This window comes from Notamacropus eugenii, chromosome 4 (genome assembly GCF_028372415.1).
Source record: "Notamacropus eugenii isolate mMacEug1 chromosome 4, mMacEug1.pri_v2, whole genome shotgun sequence".
Lineage (NCBI taxonomy): Eukaryota > Metazoa > Chordata > Mammalia > Diprotodontia > Macropodidae > Notamacropus > Notamacropus eugenii.
This window is the reverse complement of record NC_092875.1, coordinates 446,881,636-446,908,158: the sequence shown is the minus strand read 5'-3', so window position 1 is coordinate 446,908,158 and position 26,523 is coordinate 446,881,636.

The following is a 26,523-nucleotide window of genomic DNA, read 5'->3' as shown; positions in this document are numbered from 1 at the left end:
CTTTCTTGGTGAACAGATAACTCCTCCCATCCTTTCTGATGAGGAAGAACAAGGCTTACCATCAGGGAAAGACACAGAAGTCAAGGCTTCTGCATCCCAAACATCCAGAATAAATATTCAATGGGCTCAGGCCCCGGAAGAGCTCAAAAAGGATTTTGAAAATCAAGTAAGAGAGGTGGAGGAAAAACTGGGAAGAGAAATGAGATAGATGCAAGAAAAGCATGAAAAGCAGGTCAACACGTTGCTAAAGGAGACCCAAAAAAATGCTGAAGAAAATAAAACCTTGAAAAATAGGCTAACAACTGGCAAAAGAGGTTCAAAAAGCCAATGAGGAGAAGAATGCTTTCAAAAGCAGAATTAGCCAAATGGAAAAGGAGGTTCAAAAGCTCACTGAAGAAAATACTTCTTTGAAAGTTAGAATGGAACAGATGGAAGCTAATGACTTTATGAGAAATCAAGACATCACAAAACAAAACCAAAAGAATGAAAAAATGGAAGATAATGTGAAATATCTCATCAGAAAAACAACTAACCTGGAAAATAGCTCCAGAAGAGAAAATTTAAAAATTATTGGTCTACCTGAAAACCATGATCAAAAAAAAAGCATAGACATCATTTTCAAAGAAATTATTGAGGAAAACTGCCCTGATATTCTCGAACCAGAGGCCAAAATAGAAGTGGAAAGAATTCACCAGAAAGAAGCAATTCATATATTGTGGAAATACAATCAGGAGAGCACAGGATTTAGTAGCTTCTACAATAAGGGATCAAAAGGCTTAGAATATTCTAGAAGTCAAAGGAGATAGAATTAAAACCAAGAATCACCTACTCAGCAAAACTGAATATAATACTTCAAGGGGGAAAAATGATCATTCAATGAAATAGAGGACTTCCAAGCATTGTTGTTGAAAAGACCATAGTTGTACAGAAAATTTGACTTTCAAAGATAAGAATGAAGAGAAAGATGAAAAAGTAAACCAGAAACAGAAGCCTTAAGAAACTCACTAAAGTTGAACTGCTTACATTCTTACATGGAACGATGTTATTTGTAACATATGAAACCTTTTTTAGTATTAGTATAGTTAGAGGGAATACAAATATGTAGGTGTGTAAGGGTATGCATGTATATATGTGAATACTGTATATGTGTAGGTATATATATATACATGGGTGTATATGTGTATGTATATGTGTGTTTTATATGTATACATACATGTGTGTATATATGTGTGTGTACATGTGTGTATATATATTTTATATACATACATACACACACACATATATATATATATATTACAAAGACAGAGGACACAGGGTGAGCTGTATATGAAGGGAGAACACCTAAAAAAAATAAAATTTACTGCTAAATGGAATGTACTAGAAGTAAGAGAAAGGGAGAAGTAGAATGTAGCAAATCTTCTCACATACAAGAGGGAAGAAAGAACTACAATGGAGGAGAAGAGGTGGAAAATGAAACGAAATAATTGAGCCTTACTCTCATGGGATTTGGCTTAAGGAGGGAATAACACACACTCAGTTGGATATGGAAATCTATTTTACCCTGCAGGAAGGCAAAGGGGAAGGAAATTGGAGAGGGAAGATAATAGAAGGGACAGAAAATTGGGGAAAGGAATAATCAGAAGCAAACTCTACTGTGGGAGGACTGGTCAAGGGAGAGAATGGAATAAATGAAGGGCAAGATACGACAGAGGGAAATGTGGTTAGTCTTTTACAACATAACTATTATGGAAGTGCTTTGCATTGTTACACATGTGCGATCTATATTGAATTGCTTGTTTTCTCAATGAGGGTGGATGTGGAAGGAGAGAGAGAATATGGAACTCAAAACTTTAAGAATGAATGTTAAAAATTGTTTTCACATGCAACTGGAAATTAAGCTATACACGCAGTGGAGTATAGAAATCTATTTTGCCCTGCAGGAAAATAGAGGGGAAGGAAGATGGAAGAAAGGTGGGTAATAGAAGGGAGGACAGACTGGAGCAAAAGGTGGGTGGGTTGCATGATGTCCTGGGATGGGGGGTGTGGGGAGATGGGAAGAAAAATTTGAATTCAAATTCTTGTGGAAGTGAATGTTAAGAACTGAAAAGTAAATAAATTATATATTAAAAAAAAAAGAAAATTAGTATGGGGCAAAGCAATAATTAAATAAAGTATGAATAATGAAAAAATAGGAGAGAAAGTGAAATATCTTATAAGAAAAACAACAGAGAAAAACAACTGGAGAATAGATCAAGAAAAGAAAACATAAAAATAATCAGACTAACTGAAAAATATGATCAAAAAAAGAAATCTTGGTACAACAATACAAGAAGTAATTAAAGAAAATTCTCCTGAAACATTAGCACAAGGAGAGGAAGTAGAGATAGAAAAAAAATCCATTGATCACCACTTAAAAGAGATTCTATGAGGAAAACCCATAGAAACATTATAGTCAAATAGCAAAATCCATATTTCAAGGGTAAAATATTAAAAGCAACAAAAATAAAACAATTTAAATATGATGGCACCACAATTAGAATCACACAGACCTATCAGTAGAAACATTGAAAGACCTCAGGTTTGGGAACACTGTATATCAAAAAGCAAATAAACTGAGACTCTGGGGTAAAACATCACACTCAGCAAAGTTAATCTCAATGCTGAGTGAAAAAGAAAATGGACATTTGATCAACTGTCAGACTGTCAAGAATTTGTTAATAAGAAAAAAAAACCCACCTGAACTTAACAGAAGATTTGTCATACAAGAGCCAAGAGACGGATAAGGTGCATACCAAAGATTGATTATGAGGAAATTTAACAAGGACAGATCGTTTATGTTTTATATATGTAAAATATAAAATATATATCTAAGATTTTTCTTATTAATTGGGTAGCTCACAAGCAAGATTGGGGTAAATCTGAGTATGATATGAATTTAAAAAGTAAAATCGTTTAGGAACAGCTAAAAGTGTAGTCATTTCAAACAAATGAGGTGCAAGAGAAAGAATCAATACAGAGGAAATAGATGGGAGAGGAGGGTTGGTAGTTCTGGTAACCTACTTTCATCGGGAATGGGGTTAAAAAGGGACTGAGGCATATAATTAGAAGAATATAAAAATCTTCTAAATTCAGAAAAAATAAAATGGAAAGGGAATAGAAAGCAGGGAGAGGAAAAGGGAGGAATCTTTAGAGGGGAGGGTAAGGGAATAGGTTATAAGTGGCTATAGAAGGGTGTTTAGATTTATGGGAGTAGGAGGATACAGGGGTGATCCTTGGAGAGGAGGTAGTCAAGTAATAGGAGAGCAAGATAGCAGGTAGAAGTAAAGTAGAGAAGGCAAGACGGATAGGAAACAAGTGATATGCAGAAATATAAAAATAAAGATCAGGAGTAGTATTTGGAAAGTATATGTCTATATGTGTGTGAGTGTGTGTGTGTGTGTGTGTGTGTGTGTGTGTGTGTACATATAGATATAGCTATGGAAAAATATATCCACACTTAATTGTAGTCTTCTGCAGTAGGAAAGCGGGAGAGGGAGTGGAAGCAGAACACAAGGGAGGGGAAAAAAAGAACAAAGTAAAAAGTACACAACAGAGAACAAAAAAACTTACAAGGAAGCAAAGAAAAAATGGACAGCTCTCAACACCACATATAGTATGTACCATACAGGCTTTCTTGAAATGAAAATTTATTGTTACATATTTTGAATCCTCTCATGTTCTGCTATGCACATAACATTTTTTTTTCCTTTTTTACTTTGTATTTAAATTCCAGTATTTAAGTTTGAGATGTTTTTGTTTCTTTTCTCTATTCTGTATTTCGTTCTGGTGTTTGAGTCAAAAATATTTTTTTTTTTAAGTAGACTGTCATCAAGTAATATTGAAGTGATCGGCTGTACACCTTAGGTTGAGGCCAATTCCTCTCTAGCAAAATTCTAAATGAAGAAGAGGTTTTGAATGCCACTAGATTCCTCTCATATGCCAAAGTGGTACTGTTTCTGTTCCAGCTGAGATGTATAAGGTAGGGGGTCCACTGCTCAGACAAAAGCTGACTGAAATCTTCTGGGGTATATGGCAAGAGTAGCTTGTCCAAGGATGCCTCCATTGTCCATCTCTATAAAGGAAAAGGAAATTGTCTTATGACAGTTATGGTGGGGTCATTGCTAGCAAGAGTCTCGCCAGAGTTCTCCTTACTAGGCTTATCCTTCACCTGGAAAATGGTCATCCACTCTGAAAGCCAATGTGGCTTCAGAAAGGGCCAAGTAATTGTAGATATGGTGTTGTTGCCCTACAGCTCCAGGAGAAATGCCAGAAGCATAACAAAGGCATAGACAATTTTTCTTGAGCTGACCAAGGCCTTTGATACTGTCAGACATGAAACTTTGTGGAAGATCATGGTGGTGGCCCAGAGAAGCTCATCAGTGTTGTACACCAGTTGCATGATGGCAAGTTTGCTCAGGTTCTGCATAATAGACTATGGTCTTGCACTTTCTCAGTCACCAGCTAACTGAAGCAGGGTTATGTGCTTGCTTTTTAGTAGGATGGTTTTAGCTATGTTGCCAGATCCCTTCAATGAGAACAAAAATACCATTAATGTCAGCTGCTGCAGTGATGGTAAATTATTTAATTTGAAAAGGTTGCCAGCCAAAACTAAGGTAGAGGGAGAGTTGGTGTGTGACTTTCTTTTCAGATGATTCTGCACTAAATGCAACCTCTGAGGCTGAGATGCAACAGAAAATGAATCAATTCTCAGCAGCTTATGCTAATTTTGGCCTAGCAATTAACACCAAGAAAACAGAAGTTCCATCATCTATATGTGGAACTATCAATTTTGGCAAATGGGGAAATTTTGAATGCTGTGAATAAGTTCAGTTAACTTGGAAATATACTTTTCAGGTATGTACACACAAATAAGGTTGATTTCTTCATCATCTTCCAAATGAGGAAGAGGTTTTGAATGCCATTAGGTATGGCAAAGTGGCTAGTGCTGATTCTGTTCCAGCTGAGATTTACAAGGCAGAGGATCCACTGTTCATACAAAAAGCTAACTGAAATCTTCTGGGGTACATGACAAAAGGAGCTTGTCTCCTAGGAGTTCAAGGATGCCTCCATTGTCCATCTCTATCTGCATTGTCAGAGCTAGCTCAGTGTTTGAGAGGCTCTGAAGTAAAGTATTGGGTAGAAGAGGTATTAGAGTACATAGCAAACTAAAAGTCTGCAGAATCGTTGTACTGACTTCATTCTTGTAAGGATGTGAATCCTGGACAGTCTACCAGGGCCATGCCAGGAAATTGAACTCCATTTGAATTATCTCAGGAAGATCACCTGGCAAGATAATGTACCAGACACGGAGGTCCTTTCTTAAGTTGAACTGCCAAACATTCAAACTCTACTGCAGAGAGAACAGCTCTGGTGGGCTGACCATGCTTTTCAAATGCCAAACACAAGTTGGCCTAAAAGACTGTTTTATAGAGAACGCACAAAAGACAAGCATTTGCATGGAGGTCAGAAGAAGCGATACAAGGACACTCTCAACGTCTCTCTGAAGAACTTTGCAATGAATTGTGAGACATAGGAGATACTGGCACAAGACTGCTCAGTATGGTATGCCTGCATCAAGAAGGTACAAAAGCACATTTTCTGAGCCAAGCAGAATTGCAACAGTCCAAAAGAAATGTGGAAAGCATAAATTTAGAGACATCTCCACACCAAATGTCCATGTGGCCTATTTGTGTCCAACCTGTGGTAAAAACCTTCTGAGCTCATTTTGGGCTGATCAGCCATATTCAGACACACATTGACCTCAATATAGTGATGTCATTTTGGTCCTCTGAGCATGAAGGACAACAACCTGCCGGTTCTTTCCAAACTGGAAGATGTAGTTTATGCGAATCAGCTGATTACTATCCACTCAATTATCTGGGACCACCATGTCCTATCAGCCATTTTTGTTTCATTCTTTCTAATCCAAAGGTCATTGTCCTTGGCAGGAAAATGGAAGCAAAATACGAGCTAAACCGTTCTGCCTTCTCTCTCTTGTCAGTTATGATCATGCCATTCATCATGATCAGTGATCCTATCTGACCTAAAGACCTTGATTCCCTCTCTGGTGGTGTTGCCATGGAGACTTAGATTGCCAGAAGTGACTATAACAACTAAGCAGACATTTTTGCCCAGTTTTCACATGCCTGGGATATTGAACTTGAACAGAGTTCCACCAGGAAGAGGGGAAGATGTGGAGAAGTGAGACATCAGAGAAAGAGTGTCAAGTAATATTGGCTTGTATAGCCTGAGCCAGCACTCAATCCTAGACTGTCCAAGTCATAAGGTAACCAGTGGACTCCCTGACAGATAGGAGGCAAGCTGATGAAATTCAAGGTGTGGGACTGGCACAAAAACAGACAACATTAGCATCAGTTGTCAGAGCAGATTGTGAGTTGTACTAACATGAGGCCCCCACCAGGATGCTGATAACTGCCTTCTTGTTCTTTCAGTGTCATATTTGGGGCTTTTACATTAGGGTCAAAGTACAAAATAATCCCTAGGTCTTCACTTCAACTCTTATGGTAACATGCTACCCCCATTCTATGTTTGTGAGCTTCATTTTTTTTAAATATACCAAATGTAATACATTATATGGGAATCTGTAAAATTTCATCTTATTTCATTTGGTCAATTGATCTTAGCTGTGAAGAACCTTTTTGATACTAACTCTGTCATTAAGTATATTCCCTATACTTTCAGCCTTCAGTCATCTTTAATTCTTCTATCTTTGCCTTCATCTTCATCAGTGATAAAAAATATTAAATAGTAATGTAGTAGAAATATATTCTATGCTATTAGTGCTCAGCATTTAACACAGTGATTTGCATATAGAAGATAGGTATTAAATTAATAAACCTAACCATTTTTGTTTTGTTATTTTATGGTTAAGGATAAATTCTAGGGGTACTTCCCTAGAGAATTCATTCCTAGCTACCACTGAATCCAAGTTACCCTAATCCCACATCAGGACTAGGTTGATTCTATCTTCTTGCCCAATCTGAGGATGCATGTCTCCATGTTTTCAATTTCTTTCATAACTCTAACTAAAATTTTAGTACCACCAGCTTCCTTTCTGGAGCCCCAGATTTTCCTTAAGCTGTTGTGTTTTGCTATCTTGAATTGTCCTTTGTACTTATTAACTGGATTCACTAAAAGTTTCTAAGTCATATCATAGGCTTCTGAGGAAGGTAGCTCCAGAAGGAATCATGATGTCTATCCAGTGGTTTGGTCTCTTACAATGAAAATCAAGGCACTTAAATTTATGCCATCCTGAATAATTTATCTTCTTCTCCACTGTGACAATCAATTACTATTTTTAAGAAAGACACAGATCACTCTTTTGGCACTTACCTAGTTATAATTTATTGGGGAGGAAGTGGGGAACTATATCTAGGCTGTATGCCAGTCTGTAACATATCATCTGAGCTACTTTTGTCTAGAACGCATCCTGAAAATATATATTTTTACTGCTTTATTCACAGGAGTAAATGGAAGCATTTGGAAGCCTTTACAAATAAACTTTATAGAGTGGTTAGACCAGAAGCATCTGTAAATACAACAGTAATAAGCAGAGTGAGCAAGGGAACATACAGCTGCTGGAATGGCTTCTTTGACACTTAGTAGATATACCTATGGATACTTGCAACACTTCAGATGTTCCTGTCCACAGTTCCTGTTCTATCCATATTGGTCCACCTATAATCTTTCAAAGATCTCTGAGAATTATACAACAATCATATCCACCTGCTCTTTGAGCCCCCTCGGATATGTTTTCAAGACCTATTAACCTGTCCTCACTGAGGAGAGCTATACATTCTTACCATCTCTTCCTTTGTCTTGGATTTCAACTCCCTGTTAGCCATTTAGTTTTCTGCTTTGTAATCCAAAGATCATTCTCATTTTTGAGAAAGCAATAATTAAGTGAAAGATGTGTAGTTCTGGCTTCTCTGTCCTTTATCTGCTTCCCATATATCTTGAGCAGCAGTCCTGGTATTATCTTGCAGACCTTCTTTTTGTCCCTAATGTATCCAAGAGAGTTCTTTTCTGTAACCCTTGGAATTCATAACCAACTTTGATTTTTTTCAGCACCATCAATTGCTATGCTTTAAAGTCTTAGCATTCTTGGTACTACTTTACAAGACGGTGTTACTCCTTTGTTTTTTATTTTCATTGCCTGCCCTTTCTGCCAACTTCTATATTCCTTACATGTTCACAATCATCTATTTAGATAAACTATTTTCATTTTCTTCCTCATCAGAATTATTTCCGTGTGTTTCTTTAAGAAGTTCCAGGCCAAATGGGGGAATATAGGCAGCAACCTAGCTGAACTCTCCCAATGCTTCCTGCAAATAACTGGAAAATAACTCCTGAAATCAAATTGGAGGGGAGGGGGAGAAGAGCCAACAAAAGACCAGAAAAAGATATTTTTCCAGCCTAAAACAACTTAGGAGATCAACAGGAGAGATCTATGACATTGATGTAGAGGCCTGCCTAAAGCACAGCAGGAGCATCAGTGGTGGGCCTTTGAAGGCAGCTATAATAGCCAGCCAGCAGCAGCAGCTTTGGGACCTCTCCCCCCTGCAGATGATAATAAGGGTAGGGAGGTAGACAACTGGTCAGAAAGAGATTATGAGCCACGATGTGCTGGCAGTGGGTGCAGCTGGTCCTGATTTGCCAACCCAGTTGCCCATGTGCAGTTCTGAGTTATACTTCCAAGGCTGAAAGGATCCATGTAGAGCAGGGGCCCTGCTCACACTCCCAAGACAAAGAAGAGTGCTAGCACCTGCAGCTACAGAAGATCAAGGGCCTTTCCTGGGGAAAGACCAGAGCACCTTCCAGAAGAGTAGTAACTACACCTCTTTCCAGATCACACCTCCTCAGAAGTACAAAAAATTTGCAGACATCCCACCCCACAAACTAGTTCTGAAAACAAGAGCACAAAAATGCCTGAAGGTTAGGAGAGTGCCTGACCACACACAGGGAGAGCAGAACTAACGTCAACATAATGTAGAAAATCTGGAAAAATAAGCAAACAAAAACAACTTGACCATAAAAAGCTAGTAGAGTGTCAGGGAAGACCAAGGCATGCTCAGGAGAAGTTGACGGTGTGAAAACGATTGCCATCAAAGCTAGAAAGAAAAAATTCTAATTAGACTGAAGTCCAACAATAACTCCTGTGGAAGTTAAAGAAAGTGATAAGAATGGAAGAGGAAAATTTGAGAAAAGAAATTAGAGTTTATTCAAGAAAATTATGAAGAGTTAACAGCTTGGTAAAAAGAGGCACAAAAATACTGAAAAAAATAATACCTTAAAAAATAAGAGTATGTGAAGAGGAAAAAGGTGTATAAAAGCTCACAGCAAAAAAAAAAAAATTAGAAATGGGGAGAGTGGAAGTTAAGGACCCAATGAGACATAAAGAAATGCTAAAGTCTAAAAAATGACAAAAATAGAGGGAAATGTGAAATATGTCATTGGATAAAGAACTCACTTTGAAAAGAAGTTGAAGAATGAAAATTTTGGAATTCTTGGACCACTTGAAAGTCACAAGCAAAAAAAAAAGAGTCTAGACATCATATTTCAAGAAATGATAAAGGAAAACTGCTCTTAAATGTCTGAAATCCAGAGGGGAAAATGATCTACTGATCACTTCCTGAAAGAGATAATAAAATGAAAACTCCCAGGAACATTATAGGGAAATCCTAAAACTCCCAGGTCAACGAGAAAATACTGCAAGCAATCAGAAAGAAACAAATATCATGGAACTATAGTCAGGATTACAGAAGATTTAAGGTCTTCCAAGTTAAAGGAGTGGAGGGTTGAGGGTATGATTTGCTGGAAAACAAAGGAGTTAGGATTATAACCAAGAATAATGTACTCATCAAAAGTGAGTATAATCCTTCAGGGGGAAAATTGATATTTAATCAAATAGAGGACTTTTGAGCATTCCTGATGAAAAGACCAGAACTGAATAGACAAATTGACTTTTTACACACAAGACTCAAGAGAAACATTAAAAGGTAAACATGAAAGAAAAATTATAACAAACTCAATAAAGTTAAATTCTTTACATTCATATATGGGAAGATGATGCATGTAACTCTTAAGAACTTTATAACTGGGTGGAGCCAAGATGATGGAGAAAAAGCAGCAACTCTCCTGAGCTTTACTTCAAGCCCCTCCAAGGACCCTTAAATAATGCCATAATATGATTCCTGGAACAGCAGAACCCACAAAAGAATGGGATGAAATAGTTTTCTAGTCAAAGACAACTTAGAAAGTCAGCAAGAAAGATCTATCCCACTAGGGTGAGAATGGAGCACAGTTCAGTGCAGGCTGCACCAGCACAGCAAACTAAGATTAGGCCTTGGGAGCCACTGAATCAGGAGCTGCTCCCAGAGCTCTAAGCCTACAGATGATAAGGGGGTTGAAAAATGGTCACAAGGAGATTACAGGGGCCTCTTTGCTCACACTGGGGCAGGACTCCATTCCTTTGCCCACATTCAGATCTGGGTCACAGCCCTGGGTGGCAGTCCCAGAGTAAAAAGAGTGCTAGCACACCAGAGCTTGCTGCCTCAGTGAAACAGGGATCCTCATTAAAGTTCTATGGAAGAAAAGAGTGCTTATGGTCACTCACAGACCAGAGCACAGGCCACGAAAGTGGTAAACACACCTCTCCGTAAATCGTACCACCTTGGAAGAACTGAAGACTTACAAATTCCCAGAAGTATCTCTGAAAACAGCTGTGTAAAACTCCTGAAACATGGGAAAGAAGCTGAGTCCTGCCTTATCAAAGAGTAAAAAGTTAAGAAATAGGCTGGAAAAATGAGCAAAGAACAGAAAAAAAATTCTGACCATAGAAAGCTACAATGGTAACAGGGAAGATCAATACACACACTCAGAAGAAAATTAAAAAGTCAAAGCCTCTACATCCAAAACCCCAAGAAAAAATGTGAATTGATCTCAGGTCATGGAAGAGCTTGAAAAGGAGTTTGAAAATCAAGTAAGAGAGGTAGAGGAAAAATAGGAAGAGAAATGGTAGTGGTGAAAGGAAATCGTGAAAAATGAGTCAATAGCTTGGTAAAGGAGACAGAAAATACTGAAGAAAATAATAGACAAGACCAAAAGTTAAAAAGAAGTACAAAATGCCAATGAGGAGAAGAATACCTTAAAAAGTAGAATAGGCCAAATGGAAAAAAGAGACACAGAAATTCATGAAGAAATATTTTCCTTAAAATGTAGAATTGGCTGAATGGAAAAGAATGTACAAAAGGTCACTGAAGAAAATAATTCTTTAAAAATTAGAATTAAGTGAATGAAAGCCAATGAATTCATGAGAAATAAGGGGGGGGAAATAAAACAAAACCAAAAGAATGAAAAAAAATAGAAGACAATATGAAATATCTCATTGTAAAAATAACTGACTTGGAAAACAGATCCAGGAGAAATAATTTTTAAAACTATTGGACTACCTGAAAGTCATGATCTAAAAAAAGAACCTAGAGAGAATCTTTCAAGAAATTTTCATGTAAAATTGTCCTGAAATTCTAGAAGTGGAGGGTATAGTAGAAATTGGAAGAACCCACTGATCACCTTCTGAAAGACAGACAAAAATGAAAACTCTCAGAAATATTATAGACAAATTTCAGAATTCCCAGACTAAGGAGAAAATACTGCCAACAGCCAGAAAGAAACAATACAAGTATTATGGAGCCTCAATCAGAATAACATAAGTTTTAGCAGCTTCTACATTAAAGGATAAGAGGTCTAGAATATGATATTCTGGAGGTCAAAAGATCTAGGATTACAACCAAGAATAACGTACCCAATAAAACTGGGTAGAATTCTTCAGGGGGAAAATAGACATTCAACAAAATAAAGAACTTTCAAGTATTCTTGGTGAAAAGATTAGAACTGAATAGAAAATTGAGCTTCCAAATACAAAAGAAATGTAAAATGGTAAAAAGGAAAGGAAAATCATGAGGAACTTAATAAGGTTAAACTGTTTGTATACCTACATGGGAAGATGATACTTACAATTCCTGAGAACATTCTCATTATTAGGGCAGTTAAAAGGAGTATATATAGAAAGAAGGCACAGGTGTGAGTTGAATATGAACGGATGATCTCTAAAAAGATAAAATTAAGGACTGAGAGAGGAATGTACTAGGAGAAAGGGAAAGGGAGAAGTAGAATGGAGTACATTATCTCATATAAAAGAAGCAAGGAAAAGCTTTTACAGGGGAGGGGAAGATGGGGAAATTGAGAGGAAGTGAGTGAACCTTACTCTCATCAGAATTGACTCAAAGAGGGAATAAGAGCGCAATGGTAATTTAAGGGTAGGGGGAAGGGGAAGAATTAAAGATCCTCCTCACCCATTAATAGGCATTAATACCTATTGTTAATTTCCATTGAGTCACTGGGTCTGAGGGTCCTGTCCTCCAGCTCTCAAAAGTGTATAGATACTCTGAGGTGAGGTTTTCCTTTGTGGCTTAGTTTTTGGAAGAAGGTTTGTATGCCAGATGACACTCTGGGAAGCTGCTAAATAGTCCCCTGGCTTTGAAAACCCAGATGTTGATGCTTCTCTCTCTGGTAACTATGTGTGTATTGCTCATGGTCAGACAGTTGGGAGCCCTGTCTGTTGATCTTTATTGCTCTGTGTTTTTTCTGAAGTTCAGGATGCTGACTTTTTCCCCTGAATTAAGTGAATGATACATGTGCTTAATTAAAGTGATTGCTGAGCCCCTAAAACATTGCTTTCCTTTTAGAAATGCAGATTTAAGAATCTGTACAGCAGGCCCTCCTATGTGCACCGGGATCCTTGCTGTTACACATACATACTCAATTTGGAACAGAGGTCTATCTTGTCCTATAGGAAAGTAGGAGAAGGAGGGGATAAGAGAAGTGGGGATGGATAAAAGGGAGGGTAGATTGGGAGACTAGGCAGTCAGAAGCAAAACACATTTGAGGAGGAACAGGGCAAAAGGAGAGAGAGAATACAATAAACTTGGTAGGGGATAGGATGGAGGGAAATACAGTTGGCAATGGCAATTGTGAAAAAATTTTGAAGCAAGTGTTTTTGTGATAAAGGCCTCATTTCTCAAACATGTAGAGAACTGAGTCAAATTTATAAAAACAGGAGCCATTCCTCAGTTGACAAATGTTTAAAAGATATGATGAGTTTTCAGATGAATTGATCAAAGATATCTATAGCCATATGAAAAAAATGTTCTAACTCACTATTGATCGGAGAAATGAAAATTAAAACAATTCTGAGGTACTAACACACACCTATTAAATTGGCTAATAGCAGAGAAAAGTAAAATGACAAATGTTGGAGGGGATATGGGAAAAATGAGACATTAAGAACTATTGGTGGAGTAGTGACCTGATTCAAGCATTCAGTAGAGCAATGTGGAACTATGCTCAATCAGCTATGAAACCACACATCCTCTTTGAGCTAGCAATGCTACTACTAGGTCTGTATCCCAAGAGGGATAAAAGGAAAAAGGGAAAGAATCTATATGTAGGGAAATATTTATAGTAGATCTATTATTTTGGAAAAGAATTGGAAATTGAGGGGATGGCTATCAGTTGGGGAATGGCTGAACAAACTGTGTTATGTGGTTATGATGGAATACTCTTGTGCTATAAGAAATGATGAGCAGGATGCTTTCGGAAAAATCTAGAAAGACTGATATGAGCTGATGCAAAGTGAAATGTATTGTGTACAAATAATGGCAATATTGTAAGATGATCAACTGTGAATGACTTAGCTATGAAGACAGCTCTGAAGGACTTATGATGAAAAATCCTATCCATCCCCAGAGAAAGAAATGGTGGCATCTGAATAAAGATTGAAGCATATTATTTTTTACTTTCTTTATTTTTCTTTAGGGATTTTTTAGTCTATGTTTTCTTTCACAACATAACTAATATGGAAATGTTCTGCGTGACTACACTTGTGTAACCTGTATTGAATTGCTTGTAATCTCATTGGGGGATAGAGGGAGAGGAAGGGAAAGAATTTTGAACTTAAAGTTTTAAAGATAAACGTTAAAAATTGTTTTTATATGTATCTGGGGAAAATAAAATTTAAAAATAAAGGCACTGAAAGGCAAAAAAGAACATTATTATTTTTAAGGTATTTAGAATGAGTTTACAGCATGAGTGTGAGCCTATTATATTAGAATGATCTTCAAAAAATTTTAAAAAATGAAGAGGTGAAGAAAAGGGATGCTCTGGGAGAAGGGAGAAATAGAGTGGAAAATTTTTTCTCATGTAAAAGAGGAATATAAGGAACAACGTTTATAGCAAAGAGGGAAATGGGAGGATAGTGGGCAATGTTTAAACTTAAACCTCATTGGAATTGCTTCAAAGGAGGAAGTATATATACATATATACACATAATATAAATTTATGCATGTGTTAATGCAAGTATATGTATGTATGTATGTGGTGTATGTGTGTATTATCACACATATTCAGTTATAGAAATCTACCTTGCATAATAGGGAAATAGGAGGGGAAGCAATTTAGAAATACTGAAGAGGAGAGAGATAAAAAGGAGGATGGATTATGTGATGCAATAGTCAGAAGCAAAATAAACTTTTAAGGAGGGACAGGATAAAAAGAGAGAGAAAAGGATAAACAGAAGAGAAAGAATAGAGGGAAATATACTATAATCATAGTTGTGAATGTAAATGTGATGAGCTTACCCAACAAACAGAAGCAGGTAGCAGAATCCAACAATAAGTCCTTTAAAAGATACACTGGAAACGTAAAGACAAATACAGAGTTCAAATAAGAGGCTGGAGCAGAATCTCTTATGCTTCAACTGAAGTAAAAAGACAGAAAGAGTAATTAGGATCAACAAAAGGAAAAACAGATCTAATTAAAAGAGGTAATCAGGGAAATTATATTTCTCTAAAAAGTACTACAGATAATGAAGTAATATCAAAAAAAATTGCAGCGAGTTGCTCTGCAGGCTTCATTTTTCAAATATATAGGTAAATGAAACAAATTATAAACATAAGACCCATTCCTCAATTGATAAATGATCAAAGGATATGAAAGGCAGCTTTGAAGAAATCAAAGCTATCTTTGTCATAAGAAAAAAATGATTTAACTCAGTTCTAATTAGACAAATACAGTTTTAAATGTTCACTTTCATAAAATTTAGAGTTCAAATTTTCTCCTCATCTCTCCCCTCCCCTACCCCAAGATAGGGTGCAATTTGATATATACATTAATATTGAGCCTCTTTTCACTTTAGTCATGTTGCAAAGAAGAATTACAAATAATGAGAGAAACTATGAGAGAAGAAATACAAAAGAAAAGAAAAGAAAGAGCAAATGATATGCCTCAATTTGCATTCAGACTCCATAGTCCTTTTTGTGGACAGCATTTTCCGTCGTAAGTCCTTTGGCATTGTCTTGGAGACTGTCATTGCTAAGAAAAGCTAAGTGTATCAAGGTTGATGATTACACAACGTGGCTGTTACTGTGTTCAACGTTCCCCTGGTTCTGCTCACTTCACTCAGCCTCAGTTCATACAAGTCATTCCAGGATTTCTGAAATCCACCTGCCCATCACTTCATTATATTTACATTCTACAACTTATTCAGTCATTCCCCAGTTGATGGCATCCCCTCAATTTCAAATTCTTTGCCACTGCAAAATGAGCTGCTATAAATATTTTTGTTCATGTGGATCCTTTCCCCATTGGTATGATCTCCTTGGGATACAGCCTTAGAAGAAGCATTGCTGGGTCAAAGGGTATGTGCATTTTTTAGCCCTTTGGATATGGTTCCAAATTACTCTCCAGAATGGTTGGATTAGTTCACAACTCCACCAACAATGCATCAGTGCTCCAATTTTCCCACATCTTCTCCAGCATTTATCATTTTCCTGTTTTGTCATGTTAGCCAATCTGACATGTATGATGTGGTATTTCAGAGTTGTTTTGATTTGCATTTTCCAAACCATTAGTGTTTTAGAGCATTTTTATATGACTATAGATTGCTTTAATTTCTTCATGAGAAAACTGCCTCTTCATAGCTTTTGACCATTCATCAATTGGGCAATGACTTGTATTCTTATAAATTTGACTCAGTTCCCTATACATTTTAGAAATGAGGCCTTTATAACAGATATTAGTTGTAAAAATTCTTTCCCAGTTTTCTGCTTCCCTCCTAATCTTGGTTGCATTGACTAGAAAAATATATTTTAAAACATTTCTGAGGTACTAACTCATACTTATAAAAAATGCTAAATATTGAAGGGAATGAGGGAAAATATGTTCACCAATAAATTGTTGTTTATGTGGTGAATTGGTCCAACCATTCTGGAGAACAATTTGGAACCATACCCAAAGGCCAAAAAACTCATACACTTTGACTCAGCAATAACACTACTAGGTCTATACACCAGAAATAAAGAAAAAGGAAAGGGACCTGAATGTACAAAAATAGTTAGAGTAGCTCTTTTTGTGGTGACATAGAATTAGAAACTGAAGGTATGTTCATCAGTTGGGAAATGGATAAACAAATTGTGGCATATTACTGGGAAAGAATACTATTTTGTTATAAGAATTGAAGAAGGCATAGTTTCAGAATCAACAACAACTTGGCAATCCCTCTATGAACTGATGCAAAGTGAGTCAGAAGAACCTGGGCAACATTGAACACAGCAATAACAATGTTGCAATTATCAGCTCTGAAAGACTTGACTACTCTCTCTATTCAATACAATGATATAAGACAATTCAAAAGGAATCACGAAAAAGATGCTATCTACCTCCAGAGAGAGAACTAATGAACTCCAAGTATAAACTGAAGTATAATTTTCTTGCTTTCTCTGTTTTTAAATTTTTTGTGATATCCCTAATATTGAAATATGTTTTATATGATTTCTCATGTATAATTGATATAGTTTTCCTTGCATCTTCAGAGGGTGTGAGAATGCTGGAAGGAGGGAGAGAATTTGGAACTCAAAATTTAGAAAGAAAAGAATGTTAAAACTAAATAACAAATTGGAAAAAATAGAAGGAAAAAGATTCCTATCTCTGAATCTATAGAATCTTCTTTCTATAGTATTCTTTCTTTGAAGAACAGGAAACTATCCTTTGGAATTTGGAATTATGTTAGGAAAGTGACTAAAATGTCTGCACTCTTTGACCTGGAGATCACACTACTGGGAGGCAACGATAGAATACGCCAAGGATTCCACAGCTGATAAACAAATATCTCAAAGGATATAAAAAGACAATTTTCAAGTGAAGACAACCAATCTATCAGTAGTTACATGGGAAAAAAATGTTTTAAATTGCCAATAATTACAGAAATGCAAGTTAAACAAATCTAAGATTCCGGCTCACATCCATCAGATTAATAAAGTTGGGGAAAAAAAGAAAAAAATGACAAATGTTGGAGGAGTTGAATTGATTTAGTCATTTAAGAAAGCAATTTAGATTTTTTTTTTTCCCAGAGTAAATAAACTTTGACCGAGCAAAAACACTACTAGGTCTATACTCGAAATAGATCAAAGAAAGTGAGAAAAGACCTGCATTTATACACACACACACACACACACACACACACACATCATGTATACACATACATACATATACGTGTGTGTATGTGTGTATATGCATATATATATACATATTTGCATGTGTGTCTATATGTGTGTATACATACATTAGCACTTTCTGTAGTGAAAAAAAGATACTAAGGGAGTATCCATCATAGGGGAATGTTCTCTAGCAGAGGAAAAGAAATTATAATATTTGAAAGTCATAGAATACCGTTGTGCTATAAAATGATGAAACAAGAAGTTTCAGAGAAACCTGAGGAGATGTATATGATTAATTACAGAAAGAACTGAGGAATTTGAGTGTTGTTCAGTCATTTTTCAGTCATTGGGATTTTCTTTGAAAAATATTGGAGTGGTTTACCATTTCTTTTTCCAAATAAGTTAACAGATAAGGAAACTAAAGCAGTTAAGTGACTTGCTCTGGGTCACTCAAATGGCAAGTGTCCAAGGCTGGATTTGAACTCAGGAAGATGAGTCTCTAAGCCCTGCACTCTGTACGCAGTACTACTTGGCTGCCCAAATGAGTAAAACAGGAGAACAAATTATACTATAAAAATAATGTAAAAACATAACTTTGGAAGACTGAAAAACTCTGATCAATGCAAAAATTATAGTATGTACCAGACTACATCTAATTTTATTATTCTTCTCTATCACACTTTCTAAGATGGAGTGATCATTTCTTCCTTCCCTTCTCTGACCTTTGATAGTTAACAGACAGAATAAGATACTAATAGAGACTTTGGAGATTATCTCATGCAATCTCCATCATTTTACAGGTGAGGAAATTTAAACCCTGAGAGATAAAGTTTGGACCTCTAATCTAGTCAACAGAGATTAATAAAATATTGAGCTTCAGTCAAATAAGAACTTTGAGACTCAGATTTCAGATATTTAAAGATACCCTGAGGAAGAAGCTAGTATACAAATTTGAAAGATTTAAGGATTATGACTCACTTTTTTTTCCAGAAGATTGATGATAAAGCATGCTACCTACCCCCTGAAAGAGAGATGATGGACTCAAGTTGAAGAATAAGACATATTTTCAGACATAGCCAAAGTGAGAATTTGTTTTTCCTTTTCAAATTTTTGAGTGGAGGTAGAAGAGAAAGGGAGGGGGTGACACAGAGGACAGGAAAAATAAGAAAGAGAAAGAAAGAATGAAAGAAAAGAAGGAAGGAAGGAAGGAAGGAAGGAAGGAAGGAAGGAGGGAAGGAGGGAAGGAGGGAAGGAAAGAGCAAGAAAGGGAGAGAAGATGGAAGAAAGGAAAGGAAGAAGTGAGGAAGGAAAGAAGAGGGGAACAGAGAACAGTTTCAAAAATTGTGTATTAACTTTCAAGAAACATTAGGTGAATGTAATAAAGATTCTCATTTATTTCCTTTCATTCGTATATATCTATATATTCTTCTTTATATTCATATATGTGTATATGTCTCCACACAGAGGAATACCCATTTTATAAATGAGGTTTGTTAGATCTAGAATTTTTATTAATTAAAAAATTGAATCAATATGAACTCTTTGGGATATATTCTTGTTTCACTCCAAACCCTAGGAAGCATGGAGGTAAGGTATATTACTGATATGAAATCATAGAAATCTTTTTCCGGCACATTATTGTTGGAATGACTACGATATAATTGGAGTCTAATTTTGCTGTTAGACCGCTGTGATAAAATGAATCATCATTGTCTTGTACTTGGACTTCATGATGATGACAAAAATCTCCCCAGTATTGTTAGATGATTAAAAAGACCTAAGTTTTTATAGTCTGATAATTTTTCTCAAATAAAATCAAAGGAAAGCCTTCACCAAGCAATTAGGTGTTCAATGATTAACCTAGAAATAGATAGTCTTGATTATGAAAGAAAATGAAGCTTCCACCTCATTCACCCATTCAAAAGCATTGAAAATATGTAACAAGATTAAATGGAAGGACCTCTTCGGTATTTGAGTCGATGCTATAGTATCTCTTCAAATTAATTCACAAAGTTTTCGGTAACCTATTTCAAATAGAACTGTTTAAATCTTGCTGCATCAGAATCTTGCAGCATTCTACTAATTGGTCTTCTTATTGAGGTCTCTCCCCACTCCAGTTCATCCTACATGCTATTGCCAAAGTAATTGTCATTTACTCTAGAGTTGACCATGAAACTTCTCAACTCAACCAATTGTAAGGGCTTTTGTTTTGCCTCTAAGGTAAAATATAAAATATTCTGCTTAGTTTCTAAATATGCCCCAACCTATCTTTTCATTTTCATTGGATTTTACTCCTTTCAGTTAGACCAGCTTTCTTTATGTTTATCACTAATAACTCTCCAGCTCCAGACCTTGTCTTTCTGTCTTGGTTGTCCCCACCCCATGCCTTCGATTCATTACCTTCTTACCTTCACCACATCAATGTCCCCCCTTCTTTTAAGATACAGCTTGGACATCATCTTCTGAATAAAGCCTTTTCTGGTCTCCCAATTTCTGTTCCCCTTCCTCAAACAAAACAATACTCAACACTTTGTATGCATCTATAATCATAATCATAACAGTTAGAATTTATATGAAGCAGCTGGTTGGTACAGTGAATAGAGAGTTGGACTCATCTTTCTAAATTCAAATCTGGCCTCAGACATTTTCTGGCTGTGTGACCTTGGATAAGTCACTTAATCCTCTTTGCCTCCATCTGCTCAGCTGTAAATGAGTGGAGAAGGCAACAGTCAACCACTCCAGTATCTTTGACAAGAAAACATCACTGAAAGGATTGGACGACACTGAAAAATGACTGAACAAAATATGTATTTAGCACTTTAAGTTCTGTAAGATCTTTACATGTACTAACTTATTTGTTCCTCTCAACAACCCTGAAAGGTAGGCACTATTGTTATATTTCCTGTTTATAGAGGAAGAAACTGAGGCAGAAAGTAGATAAGTAACTTGCCAGGGTCAAATCTAAGACAAGATTTTCACTCTGGTCTTCCTGACCCCAGGTCCAGTGCTCTTTCCACTCATCTTTATTTTAACTTTTTGTCTTCTGCATTTAATGTAAGATCAATGTAATTAGGGACCACTTGTTACTTTGAACTTAGATCCCCAGTACCTGGCATAGTATCTGGTGCATGTTGTTTAGTCATGTCTGTCTCTTCATGACCTCACTTGGTGTTATCTTGGCAAAGACATTGGAGAAATCTGTCATTTCCTTCTGTAACTGATTTGATAGATGAGGAAACTGAGACAGAGTTAAGTGACCTGTCCAGAGTCACAGAGCTAGTAAGTGTCTGAAGGCAGATTTGAATTCATGAAAATGAATTTTCCTGATTTAGTAGAGAAGTGTCAAAATCAATTAAAGAGAGGCATTTCCAGATTCATTGGATGTTCACTGTAAGAATATTTTCATTCCCCTATACTATCTCCCATAAAATTTCCATGACTTGTTTAATGAGTATGTATTAAAGAACCATAAGGGTTTTTTTTTTCCTTTTCTTTTTTCACAAGTTAAGACTTTTATTTAGAGGCCATTTCTTGTCCATCTGAAAATAACAATATTCCAAAATATCATATTATATTATTACCATAATCCTATTATCATGTCACAATAACAACAAAAATTGTTGACAAAATGCTTTAAAGTTTGCAAAGTAATTTCTTTACATTATCCCACATTAGCCTCCCCCAAACTCTGCGAGGTAAATACTCACATCCATATTGTCGATCTGAAGCAACAGAGACTTAGAGGGACTGAGTGACTTGTTTAGGGCCACTCTGATAGTGTCAGAGGCAAGATGATAGCCTAGATCTTCCCCACTCCAAGTGAGTCCAACATTCTAGCAATTACTTGTTTCTGTCTTATAACCACATATTCAAGAATGTATTTTGCCTACTGAAACTATCATTCTTTTAGATGGATATTATTCTCTTTATTTTTACAACACATGAAAGTTTCTTTGCCTCACCACTCACACACACACACACACACACACACACACACACATATAATTTTAAAGTATCCAGATGACAAGAAAAGTCTAGAAAACACATGAGTGATAAAATGTAAATTCATGGATCTTAGGGGTTTAAATGGTGCAGAAAACTCTGAAATGGGCCAGATGTTCTTCTAGAAAAAGCAGCAATCCTGATAATGAGCTATGAAATACTCTAGTGGCAAATGAGAGAATGTTAGTATCTTGAGGGACAGCTTTTTCCCTCACTTTAAAAAGTGGACAAATTCAGACTTTAAAATGGTTTGTATTTGTGTGTGTGTGTCTATGTAACATAGACTTTAGTCAGCAAATTTTTCTCCAAGAAATTAATGAAGAAAACCATGCTGCTTCTTTGAAGCCTGAAGCCAAAGAGAAATAGAAGACAATTAAGAATTGCTAGCATAATAAACATGAAAATTATACTGCCTTCTCAAAATTCAGAAGGTTGAAATAAGTTGAAAGAAAGTCAGGATCTGGGTCCCATTTAAAGAAAGATAATAGGAAACTATTTAGATTGGCACTTCAGCCTTATTAACAGGTTTTTATGGAAAAGAACTAAAAAGGAAGTTCTGACATAGCTAAATATATTTGAATGAAATTAATTTGAAGGAAAATATCCAGATTTATCTACTAATTTGTCATTGAACTTTTGAATTGAACCCTCTCCCTTCAAAAACTGACTTTTCAGTCAGGTATGGTGGCACACACCTGTAATCACAGCTAGCAGGGAGGCTGAGGTTAGCAGATCATTTAAGCTCCAAACATTTGATCTGTAGTTGATTGACCTGTTAAAGTTTTCCTAGTAAGTCTGGAACCAATATGGTGAGATCCTAGGAATGGGGGGCAGGGTGAGAAGGAGGCATCTTCCATGGTTGCATAAAAAGGGGTAAACTAACTCAGGTTGGAAACGATGGAGGTCAATACTCCCATACTGATCAGTAATGAGATCAGGGTGTATGATTAACTGATACATGTCCAGCCTGGGAGAGATAGAAAAACCAAGTGACCAAAGACAACAATGACAATGATGATGATTTATTAATAACCCTTCCCCCAAAAAGGAGACAATCTCCTTCAAGAGAAAAAGGAAGTCAGACCCTGAAGGCCAAAAATCTCATGTAGAAGCATGACCAAAATCACCAAAAAAAGGAAGAAAATTCAAATATCTTGCACTTTCTGAAAAATCATGATACATTAGCTTCATAGACATCTCTAAGAATGACATCATCAAATTTTCCTTGACCACTGAGTCATCTGTGAAGAAAGTTAAAGATAACAACATCCTACTATTCATCATAGATGCCAAAGTCAACAGGCATCACGTCAAATAGGTTTTAAAATAAGCTGTATGATTTCAATATGGCCAAGGTCAATACATTAATCTGACCCAATAGAGAGAAGACCTATGTCCAATTTGTTCAGTAAATGTCCCTTTGGATATTGCCTATAAAACTGGACCAACAAAACTATATCACACTAGCCTGTTTCACATACAGTTCAGTTTCTTTTTCTGCACACACATTAAAAATAAAAATGACAAAAATGAATTTCTTTTTACTACCATTCTCAAAAGAAAGCAAGCTAGAAGTAAAATCATTCATCCCCCAGAGTAAGGTGTTAACCTGACCATTTTCTAGTAGGTCCTGAAGAATTTGTCTTGGTCGTGTTACAAGAGCAAAAACATTTAAAGAATAGAAGGAAACTATTTACAAAATAATAAAAAGCTATGCTTAGTATAAGACATATCAGAGTGAACATTAATGCCTTGGAAATTGGCATTTATATACATACATACATACATACATACATACATATATGTGTGAATACACACACACACACACAGACACACAGACACACACACCCATATCTCAACTATATTTCCTGATCCACCCACCAGACCTCAGGTGAGCCCAGGAGCCCTTCAGCTTATATATGGATAGATTCAGACAACTGAAGGTTCCCTAAAGCTAGGACAACTCCCCCAAATTTGTCTTTACATTTCAAAGACTCCAGATCCTTTAAGTACATGCACAAAATCTTCCCACTTGGTAACCTGATGCCCAAATCCTCTTAGACTAAAGCAACTGTTTACACTTCTCCAACACAGGCTTGCAGTCTAGGACTATGTTGGACTTTGGAATCTCTGGACTCATGCATACTACCAAAGCTTATACAAAGAAATGCATGCATATCCTCTGTCTTTTGCTCCCTCTGTAGAACAGTCTGTGCCTGGCAAAAATACCTCCACTCATTATAAGGGAATATTCCTTCTCTTTCTCTAAAGCTGCAAAAACAATAACAAAGCATTTTCATTATAAACGGCCATTAAGAGTTATATAAACATTTTTGGATAATATCACCATGAAAGTGAGTTAGAGGAATTGAAATTTCCCCTTTTCTGCCAGCTGCTTAGAATTACACAGATGGACTTGGGGGTTGGGGGTAGAGAGGGATGGCTTCACTAATGGGAGAAATCACTTCTACCTTGGTGAATATAGAATGATTCAGAAGAAGTTGTTCATTTGATCTAAGATCCCTCACCATCACAAGGATTACAGGTCATCATCTCACTTCTTCCAATGTGTATGTGTTTTAATCTTGTCCTAAGCTTATGGCAGACTCCATCCTTTCCTTCTGCTGTCCATTGTTCCATCCCACATCAGTACAACACTTTATTGTTCCTATAGGCACTTCTTCTCCAACCCTCAACCATCTTCCCCAGATGTCTGGCAAAGTTCACGTGTGGCACAGTGACTAGCTAACATTGTCTAGAATGGGGGTGGGAGGAGGAGAATTTTGAGATTGTCTGCTTAACTATCAGGCATGTCCCTGATTCCCCCAAAGACTTCATGGTAGTGCCTCTATGGGTGGAGCTAATCACAAATCATAGAGACTTTTTAATGCTACCTCCTTCCATAGGCAATGTGCTATTCAATAAGACTACTAGCTTATACATGGACTCAATTCTACATGTCCCACATTCATGAATGTGCAGACTAGTTCCTAATGACCACAGGATATTCCTTTTCTTCACCACTTCTCATATTTGTCATCTTTCTTTGAGGAAAGTGGCACCCTTTTCATTAGGACTTTCTCTACTTGCCCTTGTAAAAGCAAGGACTCCAACATACATAGGAGGGCCTACTATCACAGGGTTTTTGACTTACTTTTCGCACCTCAGAGTACTTATATATTTTTCAGAGCCACAGGGCATCATAACCCTTGAGAACCAGTGCCTCATTAACAAAAGGTGTGGGCCTTCCTATAAATCTTCCCATTAATGGGTAGGGAAGATTTTCCCATTAAAAAGCAAAATTATATTAACATTAAGCAAAAATGCATTATCAATACAGCCCTAGAAGTTTCTTCATGCTGTAATTATTCATGTACAGGTTTTATCTTCCAAATAGAACATAATCTCCTTGAGGGCAGATACTTTTGTGTGGGCACATAATAGAGGACTGGGATAAGGAACTTGGGTGAGGAGAGTCTACAAACACTGATCATCATCTTCTCTGGAATTAGAGAGAGTAGTCCAGAGTGCAGAAAGGTTAAGTGACATTTTACCCAAGCTCTTACAGCTGGTATCCATCAGAAACAAGAATTGATCACAGTTTCTTGCCTTCAAGGGCAATCTAGCCACAATTCTCCACACTAAGAAGAGAAGGCCTTCAATGAATGTCCATTGAATTAACTAAGTTGCTATGAACTTTTTGCTAATAGCAAATGGCTATACTACTAAACTTTTAGAATTAAAACTCTAGGCATACAATTTCTTACTGACGCTAAGATCCGAGAAAGAACAGTCATTTAAATATTGTGAAGCTTTCAAATAAAAAGCAAAATTATCCCACACCAATTATTTAACTAATGATTTTCCAAGTGTGGCCTTAAATTCTTATTGTTAATGTTCTCCTTCCTCTTCACAAAATATTTTTTTGGAATTCTGATGATTCACCCTTACCAGATCAAATTATTTCAACTCAGTTAAACAAGAACTTATCGTGATACTTTTATATGTACACTAGGGACTAAAATTAGTTTAAAAAAAAAATACCTCAGACCTTGCTTTGTTAGGCAAGGAAACACTGCATTTCCTTCAAGAACATACTGGGATTCCTCTCTTCCATATTCCGTTCCCTGACTAGCTCTGTTCTACATGGACCTTTTCTTTTCTTTGAATATATTTATCACTTAAATACACAGTTTGTAACACACTACCTCACACTTACTCATATGTGTTATTTACTTTTGTTTTCTAGTTATATTATCTCTCCAACTTGATTTTAAATTCTAGGGCAACTATTACATTTTCTCCTCAGCAATTAGAACAGTAGTGGGCAAATGCCATAAGATCGTATATAGATCAGCACTGGACAGGACCTTATCAGTCACCTAGTCCAAGAACCTCACTTTATAGCTGAGGAAACTGAGTTTCAGTGAGGCTTAACGACTTACCTACCTCACAGAGCTGTTGTAAGGAACAAATGAGGTAACATATGCAAAATCTTTTGTGAATCTTAAATTGTTATATAAATGCTAGGTAATATTAGCTATTAGCAAAAGTACAGATCAAACATGTAATTATTAAGTGTATACTATATGATCCCTGTTCACAAGCAACTCACATTCTAATTGAGAGAGATAGCATCCAAACAACTATGTACCTATAGTATATCTCCAATGGAGGGATATATCACGGAGAAGGGACTGGGGGAGTGATGGAAAACCAAGGAAGGTCTACTGGAGAAGGTCAGATGTGACCTATGTCTTGAAGGAAGTAAGAGAAACTAGAAATTGGAGGTGAGGAGGAAGAAGATTCTAAACCTGAGGGAAAGTCAATGTAAAGACATAGAGAGTCAGAAGATAGAGTTTCATGTGTGATGACTGTGTAGCTGAATTGCAGATTTTGTGGAGAGGAG